Source organism: Leucoraja erinacea, chromosome 12, assembly GCF_028641065.1.
Source record: "Leucoraja erinacea ecotype New England chromosome 12, Leri_hhj_1, whole genome shotgun sequence".
Lineage (NCBI taxonomy): Eukaryota > Metazoa > Chordata > Chondrichthyes > Rajiformes > Rajidae > Leucoraja > Leucoraja erinaceus.
Window position 1 is genome coordinate 29,117,269 of NC_073388.1, and position 17,944 is coordinate 29,135,212.

General features: G+C 41.6%; 1 protein-coding gene across 1 annotated transcript in view; it reads left to right on the plus strand.

Moving 5' to 3' along the window:
* pcdh11 (protocadherin 11) overlaps positions 1–17,944 on the plus strand; it is a 750,264-nt gene that overhangs the window by 399,204 nt on the left and 333,116 nt on the right. The gene's annotated exons all lie outside the window — the stretch shown is intronic.

Genomic DNA, 17,944 nt, shown 5'->3' on the forward strand with positions numbered 1-17,944 from the left:
TGAGCTTGTGCAGGGAATTACATTAATTGCAAAAGCTTTTTTTTGTTGGATTGTTCCAAACAAAAATATTGAGAGGGTCACAGATAGCCGGCTTCAAAGTACATTAATAGATCAGTGACACATGATCATTTGTTTCTTGGCCTGACAGTCAGAAGTTTAACTTTGAAGATGAAGAAAAACTGCAAAAAAAAGCTGCATTGCAGCAGATCTATTCATTACCTTCTGTTCGAGGCCCTACCAGTGAACAACATGAAAGACCTCCAGCAGTATTTGAATGCAAGCTTGCTTTGGAATATCCAGTCACTTTCTCTTTATAAATGCACTTCTATATGTTGACATTTGGGTTTTTAATTCATCTATCACGACTTCACTAGCTGAAGCTAATCTTAAACATTGCCATAGTAAAACTGAAATCAGATTTCAATTTCTGTCATCAGTCAGATAATCTGTTTCTGGCTGAGAGCCAAATTTACAATCTACTGATTACATTAGGCACTTTAAAATGGTGTTACAATCAGATTTTTTTTTCTTATAAACTATAAATCCGTACATGTAAATAAGGGTTGTTTTGCAAAGTGCTTAAAAAGGCAGTGAATGTGTGCTGTAATTTTCATAGCTGTTCATGCTTGTTAACTGTTTCAAAGGAGCGAATGTGATGAGCTGTGTGGAACTGATCTACTGTTGAATTGCATGAGTTTCTGATTTGTGCAAGCCAAAAATTAGACTTGACTGTGCTCCGTTCCACTTTGCAGCTTCCAAATGTATGAAACTATAGCTCTCAACCTAGGTTTTATTTCCTTTGTTCAATAAAATGAATGGATGGAAAATTACAGGACAGGGTCTCCAAATCTCAATTTCCATGCACAAAAGCGAAAAAAGTCTTAATCAGAGCAGGTTTATTTTCAGATACATTTTGTTTTCAGAGAGTTGCTTACTAACCTTGGTTCTCACTGAAATTGTATATCATTGAAACAAATAAAACTAACAACATTTATTAATTTGTTAGTCAGTGCGGATTTGAATTTAATTGTAAGCCACTTTGAACACAATATACTTAAATATAGACCTTTACCAGTATTGTTGTCTATTGAGCTCATTTGTCCATTGCAAATGGGATAAACAGTTAAACATATCCTTGATGTTTTTGGCTTAATCCATTCAATTCCTGAAATCACACAAACACAATGCATTAACACATCCACCACCTGAAGTATGTCTTTCTGAAAAGACGAATTAATTCACTGTATGTGAAAAATTAACTGTAAAAATTGTCATGTAAATTACACTTTGAGATGGTTAATTACATTGTTACCATTTCACATTGCAGTCTTGCAAATGCAGGAATAATTACAGCAGCAGGGGGTCACAAAATGAAAAGATTCAAATTCAAAAGATTTAAAAAAAAATCAAAATAAAACTTGCCTGAATTACTGATGAGCTGGCTCCTTTCAGTATTGCCAATTTGGTCCAATCTTGTGCACTTTAAGAACTACTTCAACAAAATTAAACCAGTCCACAGAAAGCACAGGATTGTAAATCATTGCTTAAGCATGTGATGAATACCAGCGATCATATGGTGTGTGTTTTGATGGTGCCATGACTAAATCTGACATTGTACCATTTCCATCCATGCAAAATCCATTCATCGGTCGTTTGTGTTTAAGTTTGATTTCAGAGGTCGTGATCACCACCACTTTGGTTTGATAGCCAAATAGGCAATGTTTTTTTTCCTCATCGTGTGTAGATCTTCGAGTCAAAAAGTCATAGAGTAATACAGTGTGAAAACAGGCCCTTTAGCCCAAGTCGCCCATACTGGCCAACAATGTTCCAACTACCCTAGTCCCACTTGCCTGCGCTTGGTCCATAAGTCTCCAAACCTGTCCTATCCATGTACCTGTCCAATCTTGTTGGCAAAGCCAAAATGTATTGCCTATCCTAAATAACTCCTGACAGTAATGGTTTATTGGAGTCTTGAACTAGTCCTTGTGATGAAGATGCCGCCATGGTGCTGTCAGTTAAAGAGTTGCGGGATTTTTATTCAATAACAATGAAAGACCATTGACGTTTGTCAAGATCAGGATGTTGAGTATCTTGCAGGGGGATGGAGAGAAATGGTGCTGCCATGTGCATACTACCAACTTATTTATGAAGGTAGAAGTCAGAGTTTGGAGCTTGTGAAAAATAAGTAATAGCGAGTAAGAGAAAATAAAAAACAAACAAACTGCAGGCAAGGGAAATCTGAAATAAATACAGAAAATGCTGAAAAACTCAACAGGTCAGATTGCATCTACCTCTCTACACCCAGACGTGGGCCATCTGCTGTGTACATCCAGCATTTTCTATTTTTTTAAGTATAAGTAAATTACTGCAGTGCATCTTGTAGACGGCACATCCAATAGAAAGGGCCAGTTTGCCGGAGCAGGCAGAGGGAGCAAATGTATGAGGTGTTCATCAAGCAGGCTTGATGTTGAGATTTGAGTGTGCATTCATCTAAGAAACCAGAGTCTTTATTGAATTTTGCTATGAAGTAATTGGAAAGGAGCGTTTGATGGGTACTATCTAGTTAATAGCAATCCCTAGCATAGATTCAATGATATTATTACCATTGTATATGAAGCCGAGATGGTTTGGTTCTGTCTCATTGGAGATGGCAATTGCATGACAATTTGTTTTTTTTGCAATTAACAGCCCAATCTTGATAGCTATCCAAACTTATGGCAAATGGAATTGAACATTGTGTGGGATTTCCATTTTTGACATTAGAACTGGGATGACACTGCCTCATCTCAGGACTTATCACTAAAACCTTCTATAACTCCACTGACTCCAACTTCTACATTCACTATACTGCGTCCCACCCAGCCTCCAACAAGGATACCATGTGTTTTTGTTAATTTCTCTGTCACAACTCTTCTCAAGATGAGGACTTCTCTTGAACTTCTTCCCCTCAAGCAGATTTCTTCTATTTTCTGCCATCTGCTCTCATCCCTCCCCCACCCTCCACTTAACAGAACAGCAAAAGAGCTCCCCTAGTCTCCACCTTTCGCTCTCCAACCTCCACATCCAAACCAACATTCTCTACCATTATTGCCAGATCCAATGTGACGCCACAACTAATTGCATCTTCCCCCAACTCTACCTTTCTGCAGGGGCCACTTTCTCTGTAATTCCCTGATCTGCTCCTCCCTCCCCATCCATCCCTCCCTGTTCACTGGCACTTTCTCCTGCAACTGTAGGAGTGCAACATTTATCCCTTCACTTCCTCCCTCACCATCAGCCTCAGACCTAACCAGCCCTTACAAATGAGGCAGAGATTAACCTGCATCTTCAACCTGATTGTGTTTGGTGCCTCCACCATTAGTGAAACCTATTTGTAGACCAGGTGACTGTTTTGTGGAGCACCTGCGTTCTGTCTGTATTGGCCATCTCAGGCTTCTAGTGGCATGTAATTTTATCTCCCTCCTACTGCCACATTGACCTGGTATTCTTCAACTTTCTCCATTGCTATGGAGAGGCCAAACACAAATCTCACATTCCACCTAAGGGTATGAATATTGAATTTTCCAGCTTTAGGTAACCACACCACTGATTTTCTCCCTGACACTTTCACCTCAATCCTTAGTTTCCTTCTCCCTTTGTTTACCATTTCCATCCCCTCCTCCATCTGTTTCCAGATGGCTTCTGAACATTTCAAATAACATCCATTCCATTTAACTAGTTTACCGCATTCAGTCAATGCTGTATTTAAATCAAGGGAAGACATTACGACGTAAATGGAGACATCCACATCTGAACTTAAAACCAGATCTGAATTAGTGCTGTGAGTAGACAAGAAAAAGTTTGAAGGCGAAAGTGGATCTTTTAAAATTGAACATTGCAATACAGAGCATCATCGTTAAGCAGTACTTAGTGGTGCTGCATTATATGGCACATGATGATAACTTTCTGCAAGGTCCAGACTTTATTATTAGGTGTCTGTGTAACAGATAATTGTTGACACAATGAAGAAGCAGTCATGCGAAATGCGAGTGTAACTAAGTAAAGAATCCCTAATTACTGTAAATAATGGATAAAGTTGACTAATTGCATGAACATCATAACTTTAATGAAAATAAAAATTTCTTTGTGCGTTTAATGTAATTCCACATGTGGCTTTTCCATTGATATAATGACAGGTGTGTCTGCATGTGGACCTAGACAAATGTCTGACCATAATTTTGTTTCTCCAGATTCATGGATCTTTGCAGCTTATTTTTTTTCTAATTGCAGTTGATATTCATTGCTTCTTCTTCAGACACTTTTCATATCACTCTGTATTTGACATAAATATCCTAAAGAAATAAACTGCATTGGATGGTGTGTCACTATCAGAAGTCCCTTTTGAAACACAGACAGGGAATGAATTTGAAGGTTACTTGGCTATTATTTGTCATGTTGTTGAAGGAGATACAATTATCTGCACTTTTACCACTTCTCCCTCCACTCTCCAAGACCCCAAACATTAAATCCAACAGCGGATTCTGAAATTCATTTAATTACATTTAATTAAATCAATTTTGAAATAAAATGCACACAATATAGCATAGGTGGAACCATTGGCTAGAGATTTCTCTATATCTAATGGGGGACAGTGGTACATTTTATCGAGCTGTAGCTTCACAGAGCTTAAGGCGTGAGTTCAATTCTGACCAGCTGCTCTCTGTATGGAGTTTGCATGTTCTCCCTGTGACCATGTGGGTATTCTCCAGATGCTCCCATTTTTCCCCATATTCCAAAGACATGCAGATTGCTAGGTTAATTAGCTCCTGGTAGAATCTGTGATGAGAATAAAAATCGGTGGTTGATGCTTGACATAGATCTGTGAGCTGAAGTACCTCTTTCCATGCTATGTGATTCTATATTTAGGAGGAAGACCACTGTTGAACTCCACAAGTAGAAAAGTAATCTGACATGGTCATTTAGGGAATGGATTGAACAACTTCAGTCAGCTCATATTTATAAGTATCATTCATCTCACACAATTTATTGGAGATTATTTTCTAGATACTCACCTTTTAGTTGGGCACTTTTTAGCACAGTGTGGCCAACATTTTCAGATAGTGATTGTATTACAACAACTTGGGGTACAGTATATTTACTGATCTCTTTTAATTTACACTTTCATCCATTCCTTCATTTGATCTTCCCCTGTATCATGAGGCCCCTTTTCGGTCCTTCTCCTTCAACTTTGCTCAAAAACATCTATCATTTCTCCAGCTCCTATAAAAGATAATTAACTTTGTTTCTGTCACAAGCTTCCACCACATCTTTCTATTCATTTTTCCTCTCATGTACTCACCTAATTTCCCATTGAAATTGAAATGGCTCGAAGTTATTTAACTTTTCGATTGGAGATTGAAAGAACTTTACACATCGCTCTGATAATTATATAGTCAACCTTTTGTCCTTGCTTCCAATTGCTGGAACACAAGCAAAGAGCAAAGGCCAGCAGCATAACATTGTAATTTGTATTGTGCTGATATATATCCTTAGGGCAAATGGTGAGGCATCTTAAAAATCATTAGTGGTTAAAAATATTTTCATAGACTAGGTTTTTAGTGCTATTTTTCTGCGGATAACATTTGATTTTTCAATACCTTGAAGAGGATCATGTTTGTATAAACACTTTTGTATAAACACGTTTAATATTTAAACGATACAGCTCATGAATTAGTACCAAAGGCCAATGTGTGTTAACGTGTTGACTGTGAAATGAAGACTAGCTCCGTCGTCTGCTGCACCCCACCACCTGACCACCCAGGTTGCCGTGGATTGGTCGGCCCAGATCAAGCCAGGTCCACGCGAATGCTCGAGCTCGATGAACGATGGTTCGAGACCAAAGTGGCTCGGTCCTCCACACAACCCCCCCCACCCCCGAACTGGAGTATTGGAGGCAGTTAGGTTGTCGAGTGAGGTGGCCTGATCTTGTGTACATGCCCTGCGTTCGGTGTTGCAGATGGTTGAGTCGAGGGTGGGTTTGCTTGTGATGATGGGCGCCCTCTGCGTCGAGGTTGTGCCACCTGCTCTGGTTGGTCAGTGTTCAAGTGTTCTGGCTTAAGATGGTCCACGGAGACAGCCTCGTGTCTGCCTCCCATGTCGATGATGAAAGCAGTGGCATCGTTTTGCAGTACTCTTAAGGGTCCCTCGGAAGGCTTTTGCAGTGGTGAACGGTGGGAAACTCAGCAAAGGAAGATGTACTGGCAGTCCTGGAGGTCGGGTGGGACGTACGTGTCAGGACGTTGGGACTGGAGAAAGCGTGTCCACCTTTTCACGGAGGCGCATCAGCATGGTCGTGGGCGGTTCTTGATTTCCACACGTCGCCAGGTTGAAGTCCACTGGGACCGTAAGTGGGGCGTCAGCTCAGACGAGAAAGTTGCCAGGTCCTCCTTTGGGGCAGTGCGTATACCTACCATGACCCATGGCAATTCGTCCATCCAGTCTGGGCTTGTGAGCCGTGCCTTGAGGGGTGCCGTCATGTGCCAGTGAAAACGTTCCACTAGGCCATTTGCCTGTGGGTGGTAGGCTGTTGTCAGATTCAGATTCAGATTCAATTTTAATTGTCATTGTCAATGTACAGTACAGAGACAACGAAATGCATTTAGCATCTCCCTGGAAGAGCGACAGAGCAAATGATTTGAATAAATAATAATAAGCTGTGTGGTACAGCTTAGTGTCAAGCAGCCGGGCCATTGCTGATCACAGCTCAGAGGTGAACTGCGCATCTCTGTCGAAGGACATGTCTGCCGGCACGCCAAAGCGGGCGATCCTGTGGGTGGTGAGGGCACATTCACAGGTCGCAGTGGTGGGATCCAAGAGTGGAACGTCTTCCGGTCATCTTATGAATCTATCCATGATGGTGAAGAGGTGGGTGACACCTCTGGATGGGGGCAGCGGTCCAATGATGTTGACGCGGATGTGGTCAAAATGTGCAGTGGCACCTTGATGTGCCGCTGAATCTTGGAGGTTTTACAGGGGATGCTTATCATCACCTGGCCCGGCGCAGCTTAAAAATTCGACCTTGCCCTGCGGTCAAAATTCGACCTTCGCCCTGCGGTCAAATTGTTGCATCGAGCCGATCGTGTCTCCCCCGTGAACGGGGCAATTGAAGTCCCACGATTTGGGGCAGACAAAGCTGCTGTTGCCAGAGTTCGGAGTCGGTCACCAACCAGGTCAGTTGCCGATGTTTTACCAACCGTAGGGCCCACGGCCGAAACCTCGCGTGCACGTGCCAAGAAATTTTGTCCCCCCAATGTTTTGACAGCGATTTCTGTGCGTGGTGGCCGCATCGTCTCAAATGAGCACTTTTGGCTTGTTGACCAGGGCCTTGTACAGTGGTTGCATGAACCTGGCAGCTGCTGGCACAAAGTGGTTGTAGAAGTTGGCCATGCCGACAAATTCTTGGAGTCCCTTCACAGTAGAGGGTTTGGCCTCGACCTTGGTCAGGAATTGGACCGCTCCATGCTGGTTGATGTGGTGGCTGAGGAAATTGATGAAAGTGAGGCTAAACTGACACTTGGCCAGGTTGATGGCCAGGCCATGCTCGTTGAGCCTCTGGCAAAGCTGCCGGCGGTGTGTGCGGTGTTCCTGGCGAGAGCAGCTGGCGACGAGGATGTTGTTGAGGAAGATGAACACGAAGTCCAGCCCACGGCCCACCGTGCTCATGAGCCGTTGGAAAACTTGGACAGTGTTCATGAAGCCGAAAGGCATGCACAGGAACTCAAAGCCCGAACAGGGTGATGAGGGCCTTCTTGGGGATGTCGTGTGTGTGCACTGGAATCTGACAGTAGCTGCGTACCAGATTGATCTTGGAAAATACGTTGTCACCGTCCAGGTTTGCCGTGAAGTCCTGGATGTGAGGGACAGGGTATCGGTCGGCTGTTGTGACCATGTTGAAACACTGACCTCAGTTCCTGTGTCAACGAGAAAATGCCGCTCTGAATGACGATACCAGGTGTAGAGGAGGCGATGTTTTTGGCTGGCCTCAGTTGCCACTACTGACAGCCGGCAGAGGCATTTCCCAGATGCGTGCAAGGTGGTTGGCATCAGCGGGCCTTGGAGCCCCACCTTTGGTGGTAGTAGCACCACTTGTCCTTGCTGGCGCAGTTCGTGGCTGACGTCACTGCTGCTCCTTCCGTGGAGGCTGGGACCACCCATACGACCTGCCGAGGCACCGCTGCCACCTGACTGATGGTGGCTCCACCCTGCTGTTTGGCCTGCAACAGTACGTCCACACGGGCTGCCAACCATCGAGGGTCAGTGAAATATTCATCCGCGAGGATCAGGCGGTTGTCCTCGGGCATCTGCTTGAGGAAGAGCTGTTCGAAAAGGAGGCAGGTCTTGTGTCCATCCATCAGGGCGAGCATTTTGTTCATGAGCATGGACAGTTTGCGGTCGTCTAGGCCATCCATGTGCAGGAGTTTTGCCACCCTATCATGGCGGCTAATACCTAATGTGTCCTTGAGGAACATCTTGATCCCTTCGTACTTGTTGTCGGCTAGTGGCTGGTGAAGGTAATTGATGAGGCGCCCGGCGGTTTCCTGGTCCAGTGCACTGACCACATAGTAGTACTTGGTGACGTCGGCAGTTATCTGGCAGATGTGGAATTGGGCTTTGTCTTGTTCAAACCACACTTGGGGCGTGATGTCCAGAAGGTAGGCAGTTTGAGTGAAGCTGTGTTCTGCTGATCTGCGTTGCCTCTTCCAGATGTGATGAAATCCAAAGAGGCCATTTTGGATCGTCGGGGTCACCACTGAAGAGGTTCACGTTTGTATAAACACTCAGTTGAATACTTAAACGATATAGCTCAACAATCGCAGCTCAAAGGGCAAGGTGTGTTGACTGTGGAGTGTAGACTAGTTCCGTTGTCCGCTTCACCCCGCCGGCTGTCCACCCAGGTCGGCGTTAATTGGTTGGCCCAGATCACGCCAGGTCCACACGACAGTTCGAGACCAAAGTGGCTCGGCCTGCCACAACCTGCAACTTTAATTCAAAGCAAAAAGACACAAAGTGCTGTAGTAACTCAGCACGTCAGGCAACATTGGAGAACATCTATCTGGGCACTGTAAATGGATCAATTGTAATCATGTATTGTCTTTCTGCTGACTGGTTAGCACGCAACAAAAAGCTTTTCACTGTACCTTGGTACTCGTGACAATAAACTAAATTGAAACTGAAACATGGATAGGTGACGTTTCGGGTCAGAACCCTTCTTCAGACTGATTGAAAGAAAGACTAATCTGAAACTTCATCTATCCATGTTCTTCAGAGACCCACCGAGTTATTCCAACACTTTGTCCTTTTGTGTAAACCGGTATCTGCAATTTTTTGTTTCTATATTCAATTCAAAGCAGCTATAATTAAAGTCTAATATGAAATTAGGGCACATAGCATTAATGGGGTACATTTGGAAGCCAAACCTTTAAGTCCCCTGGTAATATGCAGGACAATGCAAAGCAATTTCATATCCGTCATATCCTTCTGTAAAAACACAACCACACCCATTCCATCCCTGCTGGTAACCAAGGAAAGAGACTGGCATTTCCAATCTAAAACTAGGTATTCATTATTTAGTGCTATCTCCACATCGTTGCTTACATCGCTTGTTTCCTTTATCCCTAACCAGTCTGAAACATCACCCATCCCTTTCTCTCCAGAAATGCTTAGTTACTCCAGCTTTTTGTGTCTATTCATATTTTAACATGGAGTGGGGGGGAAATTGTTTATTGATCCTTTCATTTTATAAATTATTTCCACTGTCATCCTTGCTGTGTCTCTCATAATGTCGCAAAGAATGTCAATTATAATGGAAATACAGCATGGTTAAAAAGGCAACATCTGCATAAATTTAATTTGATTGGATTTTGTAAATTTGGGTTCAAAGCCATTTTCTGCTTTTTCCCTCATCCCTCCCCCCCCCCCCCCCCCCCCCCCCCCCCCCCCCCCCCCCCCCCCCTACAAACAGTCGCAACAGCAATGACTTAATTTGATTGAAACATTGTTTGGTTAATGTAAAAGTTTTATCAATTCAAAAAATAACTAAATACCTTCAAATTTCATTCTATTCAAGTGAATATTCCACAATAAAATTTAAATGTTCATACATCAATAAGAATGTTGATATTATATGACATAAAACATGTCCATAAACATTCCAACTTAATTTAATGATTATCTAACGTTGGTAGATAAATGTTGAGGAATGGGATGATGCAGATCAAACAGATTAGACTTGCTACTATATCTCTAGGTTAAAAGAAGTATTGAATTTGAAGAAATGGAAATCATGAAAAGTACTTACAATGCTTTTTTTGTTGAAAATTAATTGCTGTTCAACACAAGAAAAACATTTAGATAAAAAAATGTATGTTGCAGAGACTTTTAATGCTTAACTCAGTAAAATGATATCCTGATTCAAAATGTCTGTTCAAAAAGAATTGCCTTGAACCATTTTGGGAAAAAAAATCTTTGCTTGTATTTACAATTGCATTTGTTCTGTGTTTTAGTTCTGCATCAACTCATTCTTCAAATAGAATAGTCGAAAGCAAAGTGTGATCATTTATTTGATGTAGAGCAGAGAGCTTTAATCACGTTGACAGAATCGCAGGCTGGGAATTTGCCTTCTCATAAATGTCCATTTATTCTTGTACGAAGATGCAACATGTTTAATTCTTGAGCAAAGCAGGAACGATTCTGCAACAGAGTCACAACATAATCCATTTATCATTTTTATTTCAAAATGTATTCAGGATAACAGGGCCCCAAAGGTGGTATATAAAGTAATACATTTCAGTAAAACACTAATAATCTGTTATCTGACTATTTTCAAACCTGAAGAAATGTACCGATCCGAAATGTCACCAAGTGCATCTTGCAGAGATGCTGCCTGACCCGCTGGGTCACCCCAGCACGCAGGATTCCAGTATTTGCAGTTCATTGTGCCTTTATTTTGAAATCCCGATGCTCGCTGGGTGATGTTTGCCACACTCCCTTTCTACTCACTGGACTCCCTTTAAAGTAATGGGACCCATACTCCCTTCAAACTTACTTTGTTGTTTTCTTCACATCCTTTAAACTTGCCGGGTTGTTGGAATATTTACATTCTCTTATGTAACATCTTAAAAACGTGAATTAAAAGTATGTTGATGTATTCTATCTAATGGTCCAGAAAACAGGTCAGTTCAGCACAACCACAATCTCAGACCTGCTGGAATATTGGAGTTGTTCCGATATTACCTGAATGAACATTGAGGGGATTTTTCTTAAGTAATAAATTGCATCCCAATAATAGATAGTTTGAAATATTAAGGCAAGTTTGATCCCAGTAGTAGCTTTGAGAGCAAAAGGATCCAGTCGTGACCAACTGACAAATCACATTTGATGACATTGTGTGGGAATTGTTCCTTTAAACTCAAGACAAATTCTCAATCACCATGGAAACACAAGAAACTGGGAATCTGGAACAAAAAAAAACTTTTGGAGGAACTCAGCGGGTCAGGCAGCAGAGATGCTGTTTGACCTGCTGAGTCTCTCCATCAGTTTATTTTTTTGTTCTAGTTCTTGATAATAGCTGCTCTGAATATACATAACAGCAGGAATGCAAATGCCAGTTTCAGTCATTAACCTATGCATGTTTGCAGTCATAAAGGTCAATGCAAAAATAATTTCACTATGAAGTGCACACGAGACAATAATTGAACCATGATCCATCGTAACTGAGAGACCAACTAAAATTAGATAATGCTGGTGGGGTGAGTGTTAAGGAACAGGAAATCAAAGGATTGAGGCTGAGACTCGGGTAATCAGGGTTCAAGCCTCATACTGGAGTTTATGGGATGGTTGAGAAGTCAGTGGGGTGTAGAACCAGATGGACTGGGTTTGATTATATCCAGCTTTCAGCTTTCAAACCTGATTAAGTATTTCTCTTTAATTATTGATTCAGGCATTTTGTCAACAATTGATGTTAAGTCAACTTGCCTGTAGTTCATCCTTTTTGAACACGAGATTCACGTTTACCTTTTTCCATACTTATGGTACATTCCCATAATTTAAACTTAAACCAATGGTTCCACTATTTCTGTTACCTTTCCATTAAACCCCTTCTGTGGTGGAAATGCACAGCACGTAATGAAAACTAGCTATCACATAGTAAACAAAGAGCTGGAATGAATGGGTCCTTTTTCACTCCGGATTGTCAAAGCTGCCACAGCCAGACATAAAAACAGTTTCTATCCATGAGTAGTTGCTCTAATCAACAGCCTAATATCTGTACCTCCCTTTGATCTGGTATTTTGTTGGATAACATGGTTGATCAATGGTGTTTTATCATTTATGTTTTATTATTATTAATGTTTAGTGTTTTCCGAGTCATTCGTAACTGTCACTGTATGTCATGTTGTTACTTGTGAGCGGAGCACCAAGGCAAATTCCTTGTATGTGAATACTTGGCCAATAAACTTACTTACTTTACTTACTTACTTCAGGAAAGAGGGATGTAACTAATGGAGTAGCCCAGGTATCAACTCTTGGCCCTCATTTGTTTATCATTTACACTAATGACCTGGAGGAAAGAACAAAATGGAAGGTTCCCAAGTTGGCTTTTATCGTGAAGGGTTTGGTGATCTAAAATAGGGAGGGTTTGTTACAATTGTTCAGGGTGTTGGTGAGACCACACCTAGAATGCTTTACAGTGTTGGCCTGCTAACCTGAAAAAGGATAATGTAGCATCGGAGGTGATCCAAAGGAGATTCACTATTCATGTTTCTGGGAGGCAAGGATTTTCCCATCACGAAAGTTTGGATTTGTATTCATTGGAGTTAAGAAGAATGATGGATAACCTTATTCGAACATATATAAGATCCTAAGGTGGCTTGACGGGGTATGTCGTGGGATGTTTTCTCAAGTGAGAGAGTTAAGTGGACATTCTAATCGGTCACCGGTTGTCGGTAGCGTGCCGTAGCTAGGTGGTAGCTTGTTGTAGATATTGTCGTAGGGGGTTTCAGTCACCAGTTTTTCGGCGACCTGCTACCACTGTGACTGTCGCCGGCAGTCACCAAAAAAATTACCTAAGTGGGACAGGCCCTTTACATGCAAATGGCATTGCTGCAAAATAAGGAAATTATCATTTAAAACTGAGGTATGTGGAAATTTCTTCATTCAGTGGTTATGAATCCCTGGAAAACTCTGCCCCAATAGCTGGTGGAGGACAGGTCATTGGATATATTTGAGATGGAAACAGATAAATATTTGAAAGATTTAGTATTTGAGGGTCATGGCGAACTGGCACTGAAAAGGAATTGAGGCCACATATATCGGCCATGACCATATTGGGCAGGACAGTCTTGAAAGGTCTGATGGTCTCCTCCTGCTCCTATTTTCTTGTGTTTATATGAACCAATTCCCATTTAAAACCCATGTTGGCAGTGTTTGGCACCTAATATCTGACACCAGATCTGTGCTTTAGGCCAAACCAATTTTACATTGAAATTTCCCAGCCTTACAGCCTTGCTGTGAATAGATTCTAGATCAAAACTATTCTAGATAACAGTATGTAAACCATTTTTCTCGCATCACTCTGCAGGTTTTGTCCAACACCTTAAATCTTTGTATCCAGGTTCTTGAACTATAATTTGTGGTAATAGGTTTTAAAAATAAATTAACCTTCTTAAATACATCCTGATTTTCTTTAAGACTCTATTAAATTTCTATTTAACCTTCTATGCTCACCCAGTTTCTCCAGCCTAACCTTGTAACTATATTTCCTCATTCAACTATAACCTGTTTCTGAACGTTTGTTGGGATTTTTATATCCTCTCTATATAAAATATTGCTCAACTGATACCAGGACTTTGTTTCAAGGTAAACCACTTTTGTACTTCAGTTTACCTTGTTACATTAATTTCCTTTTCTCTGCTTAAGACTTCATGCTCATATGAGTTACAGCTCAATTAATGAGGATGAGCATCAGACAACACATTTTAGTGGCAAATATTTTTAATGTTTGGAAATAGATGCCAAAAAGCTGTTTGAGCACCATGGCTGAGCTCTGTTCATTACGTACCCATGTACATTTGTACATATGTATCCCCGAGATGAACAATAATGCCCTGCTAACTTTTCAATGAAGGCCAACTAATTTGCTTCAGATTGGTTATGCTTTAGATTGGAGATACAGCATGGAAACACGCCTTTCGGCCCACCAAGTCTATACCAACCAGCGATCCCCACACACCGCTATCCTACACGCATTAGGGACAATTTACAATTATACCAAGCCAATTAACCTACAAATCTTTATGCATTTGGAGTGTGGGAGAAAACCGGAGATCCCGGCAAAAACCCAAGCAGGTCACGGGGTGAACGTGCAAATACCAAACAAATAGCAACATACAGGATTAAACCCGGGTCTCTGGTGCTGTAAGGTAGCACCTTTTCCATTATGCCACCATGCTGCCCTTAGGATGTTCCTGGCAAGGCATTACCTGAACTTAGTGAGGTCTACCTTTTTGTCTACCTTCGATTTTCCGTCATCTGCAGTTCCTTCTTAAACACCAAACTTAGTGATGTTGGCAAAAACAATAAAGGGTAAATCTTTATATTAGTGTTTACATATTTATCAAATTAATACTTAAGCAACTATTTATGTACTGGTAATTATATTGTGACATTTGTTTCATGCCTTGAAAATAGAGACAATTGTTTTATGACAGCATAAGAACCCTACAATTTTAATCAAATTGAAGGAATGGTTATTATTGTTTTATTCCATTGATGGATCATTGCAATATCAAGTGATTTCTCGCAGGCCCATGCAGTTCTGCATTTTTAATTCCTATTTTAACAGATCTGCAAAAACTTTGCAAGTGCATTGAAAGATATAGCGAATTCAGCAAATCACATAAACTCCTTATAACTTTGATCTCCAGAGGGTGCCATTCTGAAAATCACAGAAGTACTTCCGTCCTAACGAGGATGCCGGAAGCTGTAAAGCACTGAGACATGTGTCTTATCCGTAATAATGGGTGTGCCGTGGTTTGAAGTAGGCAGTGTGTGCTATTGCTACATGAAACTCATAGTACATCCAGTGGAGATGTGTCACAAAGAAAAATGCGCAAGAAATCCCATTTCAAGACTTTACTCTGCTCTATAGGCAATAGTAAATTGTATCCTTACTACCAGGGCAGTTCAAATCCTAGTGCTGTTACAAAGTAGCAGTCAGACCAATAGCACAGATGTGACTTTTTTATATGCCTATGCTGAATGTAATTCTATTCGGAGGGTTTTAGTAAATGATTAGACTAAGTGGGACCCATTGGGTCCTATGTTCACAACGGAGGGCTGGTTCCCCAACGCAATATTCCACCTCTCCACCAATTCCAATATTGATGGCCAGTGAGAGGAGGGGGGAGGGGTCCTACCACTTCAAGCAGGGTGCAAGGCCACCGAATTCAAGTGCACTCTGCTTGAAGTGGTATGAAACTGCACTTGAGTTTGGTGGACTTCGATCCTGCAGTTTGGTGGACTTGCAATTTCATACCAATTCAAGCAGGGTGCAAGGCCTCCGACTTCAAGTGCAGTTTCATACCACTTTCAGTAGGGTGCAAGACCACCAAATTCAAGTGCAGTTTCATACCACTTCAGCGGGGTGCAAGGCCACCAAATTCAAATTCAGTTTCATACCATTTCATGCGGGGTGCAAGGCCACCACATTCAAATGCAGTTTCATACCATTTCAAGCAGGGTGAAACCACCATAAAATCACACTAAACACCACACTAAACTAAAAAAACACCAGATTCACAGTTCAGTAGACATTCAGTATGTTCAGTTAATTCACAGCTCAGACAGAGTCGTGACCTCTCCCTCCCCCAACATGCAGAGACTGAGCCACGTCCACACTTCCGGCTTTTATAATCTCTCCCCCCTCCCACCGGAAAAGTTGTGACCTTCATGGAATGATTGACAGGAGAGAGATTCTCATCATTTTTTAAACACAAATAACACTTTTATTTTTCATTGATGGGAAGAATCGTCTGCACCTGATGAGCGGAGGGGGACTGAGTAAGATGGCCAAAAATCATAGCCGTAAGTGGTAGCGTTTTATCTAATATCAATATACAGTGCAAACAGGAAGGTCAAGTTTAGACCACTGACCATTTGCAGTGCTTTCACTTCAACCCAAAACCCCACCCAACCATTTGCAGTGCTTTTACTTCAACCCAAAACCCCACCCAACCATTTGCAGTGCTTTTACTTCAACCCAAAACCCCACCCAACTATTTGCAGTGCTTTTGCTTCAACCCAACCATATTTTCATTTTCAAACCACATTAAGGGCATTCAAGGTCAGTAAAACCACACTCACAGTTTAGTAGACATGTGTTCAGTGTTATTCACAGCTCAGACTGAGAGACATGAACCTCGCACTTCCCCCATCTTGCAGAGACTGACTGAGGCACAACACTTCCGGGTTTTATAGTCCCTCCCTCTCCCACCAGCAGGGGCAGCAGAGAGAATGTCAACATTTTAAAAACATTCATAACTCTTTTATGTTTCATCGATGGGGAAAATCCTCTGGTCCTGTGCAGCGGAAGGGGACTGCGTATGCTGGCCAAACGTCACAGCCGTATGTGGCAGTGGGTTTTTCTAAAATCATGAAGCAGAAAAACAGGAAGTGGTCAAGATCTTACTTGATATAGATAATGCTTGTAGATTAGTGTGGAAAAATGACTCATTGATTTATGTTTGATAAACTTTTCAAAGCTGGTTAAGTCTGGCAAGAGCATTGTGAACAGTTTAACCCCCAGGTAAACACTGATGATTCCAAGACTGTCGCAGATGACAATGGTGGTGAAAGCAATTTGTGGTTATGAAGTAAGTGTGGTGTAGAAGAGGCAGGCAGAAACTTTAAAAGCTTGTGTCAATTATGCTTCCCATTTCCCCGATGAATAAGACTACCTGTAATACTGAACATTATGGATTTATGACTCCATACATGGATAAAATGTACAAGCTTTTGAAATTAAGTCACGTGGCACTATTTTGTGTAGCACCATGTTAATGATAATTGCACATTTATAGTTTAATGTATTAGGGTAATTTCTGGGTCAGTTCCTTTCTGACAACAATATGTCCCCTTTATTTAACGTTAACTTTCATGCAACCCTCAGGCTTCCAAATCCCACTTTGCTGACCCTCAACATTTTTCCCATCTTCCCGTCCCACCATTTCTGGGACTCCCTCCTTCTCTAAGCCCCATCACTGGAATCCAATCCTCTCAAGAACTCTCACCAGATGTCAATCACATGACCCGTTTCATAGTGCTTCTTTGTTCTCCTGGTCCCAACGTTTCTCTCTGTCTCTCTCTAGCTAGTAGCACATTCCCAAAGCTTGTTGGGATACTTGACGTCAAGTCTGTGGCTATACTCTCATACCCCTCTGTGGTATGTGCTTATGCCACTAACCCTAGCAGCACATTACAGGCACCCACTACTGTCTGCATTAAAAAAACTGCCTCACACATCTTGTTCATGATTGATTTCCACGACGAATTGACAATTTGAGCCCAAAGTCAATAAACACATTGAAAACGCTTATTAACTCTTTCCAAATGTTTCTGATTATCAGAGACCATTATGAAAAATTAAAATTGACTTAAATACTTAAAAAATGATTAAAACATTTTTTTAAATATCCTTTTTATCCATGTGCATGCTGTTTATATTAAAGGCAGTGCCTGGCTGTTAGAGCCGCAGTTTTGCTCTGCATAGTACTGTTACATGTGATAGATAATATTTGCAGCGTATTGTGCTGGCTCTCTGAAATTAATTTCCATTAGATTCAAAAAGCTTAACTTTCAGAGGCACAGAACAACTGTCACCGCAATACAGTATAATTAGCACTTCTGACAG